We start from the raw sequence: 10468 nt of genomic DNA, 5'->3' as shown, positions 1-10468 counted from the left end.
TTGCAATGCACAGTGGTTCCAAACATTTCGCCCGTAGCGTATGTAAAATATTCTACAAAGTGATAGTATATAACATCTACATACTGAATACTGGAACAGTTCTACGAACTTCCCGATAACATGAGGCAAAATTGAATCGAGCCGAATCGAAGCTGCGGAAGATTTCCGTTTCAATCGCAACAAGATAAATGAATGGAAATTTTCAAACGAATTCTGCCCAGACAAAAGGTTTATTTAATTACCTCCAACCTCTCGTATTTCAAGTCCCGTTGTTGACGACGTCCTATAGCCGCACGCAGCATATTCCCAGTTCCCCGATAACAATCGGGCAAATTATAATTGAATCCCTAATAAAAAAAGAGCCGAGAGAAAGACAAGCTGAAGTCCCGGCGAAGTAATTACGAATCTTCTGTGAGGGAATCGCGGATGCTAATCCGTAATCGACGTACTCAGAACTACTGACAATGCGTCACAGTGTCTCTCCTCTGTCTCTCTTTCTCTCTCTATCGTTGCACGCTCGTCCGCTAGATTATGGAAGTTAATAACTCATCAGCGCGCCCTACTTATACGGCTACGTGCTGTCATAATCGGCTCATGAATATCGTATTATGGCACGAAACGGCAGCAAAATTCGCTTCCACGCAAGATAGGCCACCCCTATTGTCCTCCCCTGATTAGGCTCCTTGTTATCTCAAAAGCATTTATCAGGTGCTACGTGACAGAGAGGAGAGCTGTCTGTTTCACTGCCTAATACGAGAGTACGTGTTAAGTTAGCTCGCAGTGGGCCTAAAACAGGACCGGAGCCTCGACTTAATCTCAAGTACAATTAAAGATTTATCTTTACGCCGGGGGATTGGGAGTACTTGAAGGTGTTCCTTGAGTAGAGTTACTGTAATACGTAAAATTTTAAGTCCGGGAGATTTTCTTAATTAAAATTATTCGTGTGAATAGATCTGTCTGTTTCACTGCTTAATAGACGTGTCAGGTTACCTCGTGCTAAGCCTAAGACATGACTGGAGTTTTAATTTGATCTCGAGTATAATTAAAGATTGAACTTTATGCCAGGAGATTGGGAATTCTTGAAGGTGTTCCTTGAGTAGAGTTACTATTTAAAATTGAAACACCGGGAGGCTTTCTTATTTAAAATTGTTTCACTTAATATGTGGCACTCCCATGAGAAAAGTATCACAAGTAAAAAATTTTCAATTCTACAGTATATCTCTCTTGTTCACTTGATTCCTTGTGTCAGTTACTATTCACAGTCTAGTTGGAAATACATTGACACTTGAGTATTGGAAGAAATGAAGAAAGGACAATAAGAACCAACTGATGATAGCACAATTCCTACATTATTAATAGTATCCTTTTCCAATGGAACTACGAAAATTTCAATTCAAGGATTTGATCTCCCTTCTTCAAAAATAAATAGAGAAGAAATTTTTTCACCCTGGAAAAAATGATAATTTCAAGTCAAAAGCAGAGCAAAAGTTATTATCCACAAGTTATTCCTCGCGTCAATTTTTCCAATAAAGCAGCAAAAATTTCGATTCAAAAATTCAATCTCCCTCTTCCAAAACTAAAAAGCGAAAAAATTTCCCATACTGTAAAAAAGTCGTCGTTTCAAAACCGCAACAAAACCACCGACTCGAAGTTACAATCCACAACACGCGATCAACACGACTCCTCGCGTGAATTTCTACGTCTCCACGTTCACCGTCCCACTGCTGTTCCCTTCTTATTACGATACATACATCATGAGCCGCGCTGCCAGAAGCTCCCGAACGAAAATATAGAGTGGACGGAATTGAAGGAAGGTTCGTAACACTTGTGTTGAGAGGGGATGGACGAGGGTGGTCGTTGTGAGTACAGTTGAGGACAATTAGGGCAGTTTCACCGACGCAGGAAGTGACATCAGGTTGCCGTGTACCCTCGGGGCTATTGTTCGCGACACGTACAACCAGCGTCGACTCTCGACTATCTTACCCTTTGCCGCTCATCCCCTCTTCCGACCTAACCGTTCAGGAACTGTCAACCATTCTCACGGTGGAACCGGCGTTGACCTACAAAATGCAGCAGCTTGTCGGGACCGGTTGCCAACGGTTTGCGACAGGTTTACGTGAGGAACCATCCTAACTGGCCTAGACTATCGTATCAAGATACAAAACATGTCACAGTCGAGGTGCCTTTGAAAGCGATGGTAAGGATAGAACTCGCGTGGACGATAATATTTCAGGATAGAGGGATGCACGAAGGTTCGGCGATGCGTCGAAGTATAATGAGGGTACCGTAAAGTGTACAATGTATTTCTTGTATTCAAGGTAATGAACTTTTTGAATTCCTTTTAACATTTCCTTCTATATAATAAACAAAAATTATATGGTTCCATTTAAAAAACTCAGTAACCTTGAGTTCACTATGAAAACAATCTATTTTCGAATTTTTATTATGCGAAGAAATTTTTATCATCGTCATGTATTGTCCGCTTAGGACAAATAAATTTTGGTTAACAAATATTTAAAAACATGAAAAATCACGCAGCACGTTTGAGTGAACACTCTTTAGAAATATCATATAAAACAAAGCTCGATCTTCTGAAATTTTCTCTTACATTCCACAAGATTAGTTTGCAACATACACTTCCAAACATTCTATCAATATTCCAGCGATCCTAATTCACACCTCCAACACGTTTTCATCTTAACATCCCGCCTTACTTTCGCTTCGAGCTGTTATCTGGAAAATATTCGAATCAAAGAGGAACGAGCCCGGAGAGAGACATTCCTGGACAAGGAACAAACAGAGCAGGAAAACCATGTTTCTGCATCCTAAGCGGGTTCTGAATAGAGGCCATTGTCTTACAGAATCTCTTGGAATCGTTCCGGCGATCGCGTTATTTTATATTTTCGACCGGTTGCCTTCGACCGCGACGATAGTTTTCTACGGAACAAACTGCCGAAAATTTGAATAATCCTTGTATACGAGCGTCGCGGGGGACACGCGGCGCTCGTCCTCCTGGTCATTCGAATTTATTCCACTCGGAACTCAGCCGGATGGCAACGTTCGATTCCCCTGCAAATATTCGCCTCGAAATCGCCCGGATTTCATTGTCTCCGGCGTGTTCCAGGTGAACTTAAAGAGTGCCAGGATTCACGTGGTAAATGCACGTTGCCACGGTGGAACTTTAAACGGCTCTTTCTACGGTTGCTTGATACCGGACGAAACAACAGCGGCAATGACAATTAGACAAGGCTAAAGCGCGAACTTGCAATTAGGACGAATTACAAGGGACAAAGATCGCCCCTAGAAGGAAATGAAAATTTCGAACGTGAAAGAGATAAGAATGAACGGGAACTCGAATCGCCTGTTGGGACAAAAGTGGTAATTCGAGAGTTCTACGACACTTCTTGTCGCGCAGGAACCTTTGGAAATATTTTTATTCCCTACTGTTCTTATCTGTTACACGGGGAAAGGGAGTGAAATCAGAATGGTACTGGTTGAACTGGATGATTCGTGAAATTGCTTGATTTTTTATTGATATGTACGAATTAATTCTTTGACTGGACATAAATGGGTAAAGCATATAGCTTTTTCGAAGTATGAAATAGTTTCAATGATTGGAATTAATGAACGATATTTTCATTGACGAGAAGCTACAATAGTATTTAAGTGACCAAATTAATTTTGCACTAAATATACAGGTGGTTAAATGATTGACGTGTATTTAAACAGGTGTCCCCAAATTTTTCTAAGGTAATATTTAATATCATTTAGGAAGTACTCACGCTGTATCGATAAAATTGCATTTAACTGGTCCTCATTAATACACATACTTACATTGTATTAATTAGTAAAGCTGCTTATGATAGTACAGATAGAATACTTCCATCACAGTTTGCAATATGCAAGTAAATCAGAATTTTCTCCCTGGTAACGTTTCTTCGATTATAAAGATTTTCTCGTACCATCATACTTAGAGTAGATAATTAAATGGCCTGCTTTACATGTCCCATCCTGTATATTGCACTTTAAAAACATCTTTCTCAGAAATTTCGCTAAATGAATAGTTGAAACTACAATCATGAAATATATAATATTTACATGGTTGTCAGCAGGTAGTGTTTTTACCTGTTCGTTAAAAGAAAAAGGAAAAACAGTATCGCGAGTGAAAACTGCGTACTAGTTAATTCACCTGAAATAAATTTGTCGAACGTTTAAGGTAAGAGGGAATGTTATAACGTGAAATACGAGATTGCTTCGGTGGTTTGGGAGCTTCAAGGGAAATAGCCCCCGTTCTGAACCCCATGGGTATTTGTATCGCATCCATGGATGTGTCTACTGGCTACATCCGCACCGCAAGATGGGGTTTTACCGCAGACCATCGGTAAATATTAACCGTAATAAACCAATTACGGAATACGTCGATTTTACTACTGAAACAAAAATCGATACCGAGTATTCTTGCATACATATGTTCGAGGAGTTACGGGACACCCTGTATAATCATAAAATTCTGCGAAGAAAACATTAGGTGTAGAAATTAATTTTTTTTTTTCAATTTTTAGGTACAATCAAAATTTTATTTTAAAAAAATGAACACAGACCAATCTTCAAAATAATTTCCATTATTGTTGACGACATTTTGCCGTTTTTCTGGCAGCTCGCGAATACCATCGCGATAGAAACTCGATGGCTTTGAATTAATTATGTGAATCCAGTCGAAAGGTACTCATTTCTACACCTAATACAATATCAACAGCAATTTAAATGATATTCTTCCTTCGTAAATTTTTGTAAAGAAATAACGAAAAAGAGGATAAACTAGATAATTAAATACATACGCTAATTAAGAGTTACCATTTACCCAAAATGTGTGAAATCGTGAAAGAAGTAACTTAATATCAGTGAATCATTTCGCAATCGCTTCACCGAAAGAGCAAAACGAGTTATCGAGAATCGTAATTTCCATGTTCGATAAATCTCTATCTATCGATGCAAATTGCATCAAGTAGCGAAATTTTGGCCTCGATTCTATTTTCGTCATTCTTCCCAGCCATTTGGTCCTTCCGCCTGAAAAGAAAATCTCATTGGAGAGCTTCTCAATTATTAACAATACACTTTGCCACGGAGCTCTTAACGCAACCTCGAAAGTCGGCTTCCACGGCGTCAAGCTGATTTGCAGCCACTTGTTTTACAAAAATTCCCGGGTTTTGCCGTCTGCTGCTCTTCCTACTCGCTTATTTTCGACGCCAGGAGAGCGTAACAAATTTAGGGAGAGCTTCTGGATTCAAGTTGCTCTCGTTGAATTCAAGCGATCCAGACTTCAATTATAAAATCGTACGTAATTATGAAAAGGATATCTGCCTCTCTTCGCGAATGGAGCTAATGTTAATTACAGATTCGAAACGAAGTTACGCCGGGAATTGGTAAACGCGATTATAAGTATATGTTTCGAAGAAGAAGAAGATACGCTCGTTAATTACCGAAGAGATTTACTTGACTGCGACAAATTCCATTTGAGAACAATTTCAGTGAAAAATGTTTCGAGTGGAGTATATTTTGCATCGGTGATCTTATTAATTTTTAATATTTCGTTCCTAAATCAAAAAATAGGAATGTATAATTATATATCTCAGAATTAATTTATTTCTCTAACTATAATAAATACAAATTTCAAAACATTCTGGACCAATAATGTGTACTAAAATATCATACATAGTACTTTAGAAACAAAGCTCTTATTTTTAACACAAAGCAATCTTCGGAATTATGTTTCTCAGCCAAGAAAAATGCCTTTGCATCTCTGATCCAAGAAAAATGCCTTTGCATCTCTGATCCAAGAAAATCTCCGCCCAAAGAAAGAACGCCTGGGTTGAATTTCTCCATAAAAAAGATCTGTCGCTAATGCATCGCACTAAGAAAAGGTGCCATTCGCTTGAAGCCTTTGGCGGTCAAAAAATCACCAAGCTTTCAAAGCTTTTCAAAGAGAGGAAATCGTGACGAGCACCGGCGCAGTTGGATTAAAGATTTTCGATCCGCCCCATTAATCCAGGTAATAACGAATTTCACCGGTTTCCCACAGGTTGCCACTCAATAATCCAACAAAAGGGCACCCAACTTAATTACTTTCCCTCTGTGAGGACTTTAAGCTGGTCTCTCATTTGTTTGAACGCTCCTCGGTTCTGCACCGGCAGAGACTATACAGATGCGTTCGTTCGACCACTTCTTATCTCGCTAGCTCGCCGTGTACCATTTCCCTCTGCTTTGCTCCCCCAGTTCGCAGCTTTATTAATCTTCGCGAGTTCTGCGAACAAGTCCTCAAAGCTGTTTACGAGATTCAAAGTTCCTAACTCATTCCCATCCCTCCCTTTCTGTTTCTGTCGGCTGTATCTTGGAACGTCTCTTCCCAAGAGTCGGGTTCAATACCGAGCAGGAAGTCGTGGCCATACGCGTCGTCGTGGCGGAAGAATCCGATATAGTCGGTGGTAGAAATATAGAGAGAGCGGTGGGGATCGGTCAGACGTCGAAGTTTATACTTGCTGGAAGAGGTACAGCGAGGTCGTAAATCACAACGTTGAGCGGAAACATCGACTGATCTATAGAATAGTACGCGTCCTTTGGAAGCTACCTGGATCTCGAATCGCAAGTGCTAAGCGAAAGGCGTGAACTGTTGGATAGCGGACGCTTGTAGAAAGCTGTGATTGGATCAGCATAGACTCGTATCTATCTCCTTTTTTTTTTTTATCTGTAGGTGTCTGTGGGTTTTTCGAAAATTTGCTTGCGCTGTATTATTGAAGGCTGTTGTTACACTTCTAACTTCATTTCGTCCTAAATTTGATCCTTTGCACAGCTCCACTTTTTTAATGAACCGAATTTCAAGACGTGACGGCCAAAAATTTGCGAAGTATTATTCTCGAATAACTTAACTTTATTCGCTATTTTTATGCGAAGATCATTTGCACCAATTTTTATTCGAAATTTTCAAAATAGATCTCGTATCCCAAAAAGTGTGTTTAAATATCCAATTTGCTCTGTTCAGTAAAAAAATATCTCCCTCAAAATAATTTTCTATTATTTCGTATACTAAAGTTGAAAAAGAAATTACTAAATTTAAAAATAAACAAATCTCATCGACCAACGATAGGAACGTCCCTTTTTCCAGAAAACGATCGCAAATTTGTGCCAGTAAATTACCCTGTGAAAGCTCTCTTTCGAGATGTTCACGTCGCGGAAAATCCTGCAAGTTTTCCGGGCTAATTGGAAAAGTGATTTTTCGGAAATTCACTCGACTAAATACCAGATAACGCGCCGGAAATAAGGAGGAAGGAGTTTCTTAATACCGGTTCCGTATAATCTCTCGGTATAACGGTCGAGTTTACATTCATACGCTTCGTCCCTCTCTCGCGGTATCAGAGAAAGGAATCTTGGACTTCTGCATCGAACCTCTGTCGAATAACGTGAAATGGAATTGAGAGGCGAATAACGTTATGCGCGAGGAGGTGCCGGGGCTAGGAAGGAGAAAATTTCCCTTTTCTTCCAATATGAGCTGCAAACGCGAAATGACTTGAGTAATCGAACTTTACAACCTGAAAGGTTGTACAGGTATAATATTCCCCCTCGATATGTTCACCCAGAGAGCAGATCTGATAAAAACAAAAAAGATCCCTTTCAGATCTATTACAGAATTTTATAGAGGAAATTGGTTTCGATATCGAACAGTTTGTACGACTAGAATATTGCTACATCGCGAGGTAATCAGGTGTAGGAAATTCGTTTGATTATAGAACTATGTAGTATTGATTACGAATAATAGCTTTAGAGCTAACTGAAAGGGAACTAATGTCGTGGATTAGAGCTGTCCTTTGGAAAATTGAGCCGATCACAATTTTCGATATATTGCTTCAATAATTTCGCCTCTTTTCCTATTATTTTCTGGAAATTTCAGAGCAATTATGACCTTTACTGTGCAATTAGCTATAATAGAGAGTTACTTATGTAAAACTCATGTGGCATTGATTACGAATAATAGCTTTAGAGCTAACTGAAAGGGAACTAATGTCGTGGATTAGAGTTGTCCTTTGGAAAATTGAACCGATCATAATTTTCGAAATACTGCCTTAATAATTTCGCCTGTTTTCCTATTATTTTCTACAAGTTTCAAACAGCAATTATGATTTTTACTGTTAAACTGGCTGTAACAGAGAGTTACTTATATAAAAATTACGTACAATAGTTATTTAATTTCACCACTAATTTGTTTGCCTATCACTCCACATTTTCACAAATTTATAATATCAAAAATCGCACTTACTCTCAAGGAAAACGTTCTACATTTCGCTTCAACTCGTTTCTTATCACATTCGATCATTTTAGAAAAAATTTCAATATTATAATAAATGTAATACCATCGCGAAAACTAGGACTGCCTACATCGTAATAACCTGTCTGAATTATATTTCACTCGTACACGAGCGGTGAAATAAAGCTTAGAATGGATCGATAGCGAAATAACGAGTGGTTAATAGCAGCAATAGCGCTGCTAATACCGTTCGATCGTCCAAGTGTGCGGCGTACTTTACTATCGAAATTACTCGAAATAATCCTATGCGGACACTTAACCTCGTTGATCGATATGGATAGTTCAATGCTCATAGGCAGAAAGCACGGGTTCGTTCGTTTATTGTTAAAATTCAATCGGGTAAAAGCCCACCTTTGTGACGAGATCGGTTGTTCCGATTGCTCGCCACTCTTTTCCGACACTACGCGATCGATTATTGTCACAGAGCCTCCATTACCCGCGTCATTTCCATACATTTAATCGAACCTCCTATTCGTAAATCAATAACGTCGATTAACAATTCTAAGCGAGATTTCGTCTGTGGAATTTATCTTTAGAAGGGAAAAACGGTTCGATTTGTGCTGTGAATTTTATTGCTTTCCAAGGTATTTTTTTTTTTTGAACAAATTTTGCATTAAATTGAGTTATATTTGCGTGTTTCGAAGTAAATAATCAATTTACTTGAATGAGAAGAGCTTTCTTTCGCCGGTTAAAAGTTTAATAAGAGGAACACACGAAGTGTAACTCTCGGATGAAACTTTGCAGGTCGATAGAGAATCAAAAATTGTACAGCCACGTTTAATTTCAGGTGTAAACACTCGATAGTTTACGAGATATTTGACAATAAAGATTGAATTGCGCCAGCAGCAAAGGGAGCGGGGCATGTTTGCAATAAGCCGCCAAATCAAGCAGGTCGTTGGCGTAATGGCTATGCCATTAGCCTGGTAAACGAAGGGTCTCGATATATGTAGTTCGAATCTACCTCGAGTTGAAATTTTTTTCCTTGTCTATTCGTCCATTTTAACTTCAGCCTTACGTTCTATTTTAGTAACATTCTTAATACGTAAGAGTAGGTAAAACAAAATTTGTATAATTTTGTATTATTAATAGATTGCATACAGATAGTATTTATTGTAAAAGCAATTGAATCAAAAATATGGGATTATCCTGCAAACCGTTTCGAAAAATGAGCTTCCGAGGAAAACGCGTTTAAAGGTCCATCTATCCATTTCGTCAAGGTACGACTGCATCCTTCAAACGCTCACACCTAAATTAATTTCACGAATTCAAACAAATCCTTCTACACACACGTTCTAGAATACTTATACTTCAAGAAAATGCAAAAAAGAAATCAATTTTTTGAAAGTTCAAAAGCAGAACACCCTCTTAACCCTCGAAAGGCGAATGATTTTAGACGCGGGAGACGAATGCAGGGTGATTTTGACCCATAGAAAAATTTCTATCGTACACGGGTTTCAAGATGGAATTGCGTACAAATGTGTATACTTTCAACTATACATATTTTCTATTTTTCTCGTTTATTTACATTTGATACGTAAAATAGGTGTATTTCCTGTACCAGCCGTTTGATTTTACCTCTGTTGAGCCAAAATGACCCTGCATTCGTCGTACGAGGGCTAAGTGGCCGTCAGTGGTCTCAATTAACCTAACCTAAGACCACGTCACCTGTCGTTCACCTCGATTTCTCTCCGCGCGATGAATAATTCCACGACCTAGTGTAATATTCTTACGGAAACTTTGCCCCTCGTCTCGATCCAGGCTCCGCAACCAGGCGAATTCCACAACGCTGCTCCGCCGTTCGGTTTATTAATTACACGGTTCGGCCGCGGTGCCGCGCCGGCTGCGGAAAGAATTCAGGGCTGACTGCGTGATTGGTGAATAAATCGGCAGATTAAGCGGGGAAATTCAGCCGCTGGCGGTAGGGGGAAAGAGAAACGAGAGAACGGGGTACCCGGCGGATGGGTGGTACCTGCGAGGGGTGGAGGAGGCGGGTTTGTGACGGTCGTCAGAGAGACCGATTGGGGCGAAAGGGGCCGCAAGGCAATATTTTCACTTGGCTCCCTTGTTCCTTCGTTCTCCTTTTTCCTCTCTTTCTCTCTCTCTGCGGCGTCG

The sequence above is a fragment of the Habropoda laboriosa genome, unplaced genomic scaffold (genome assembly GCF_001263275.1).
Source record: "Habropoda laboriosa isolate 0110345459 unplaced genomic scaffold, ASM126327v1 scaffold143, whole genome shotgun sequence".
NCBI lineage: Eukaryota > Metazoa > Arthropoda > Insecta > Hymenoptera > Apidae > Habropoda > Habropoda laboriosa.
Note: the sequence above shows the minus strand (reverse complement) of the source record.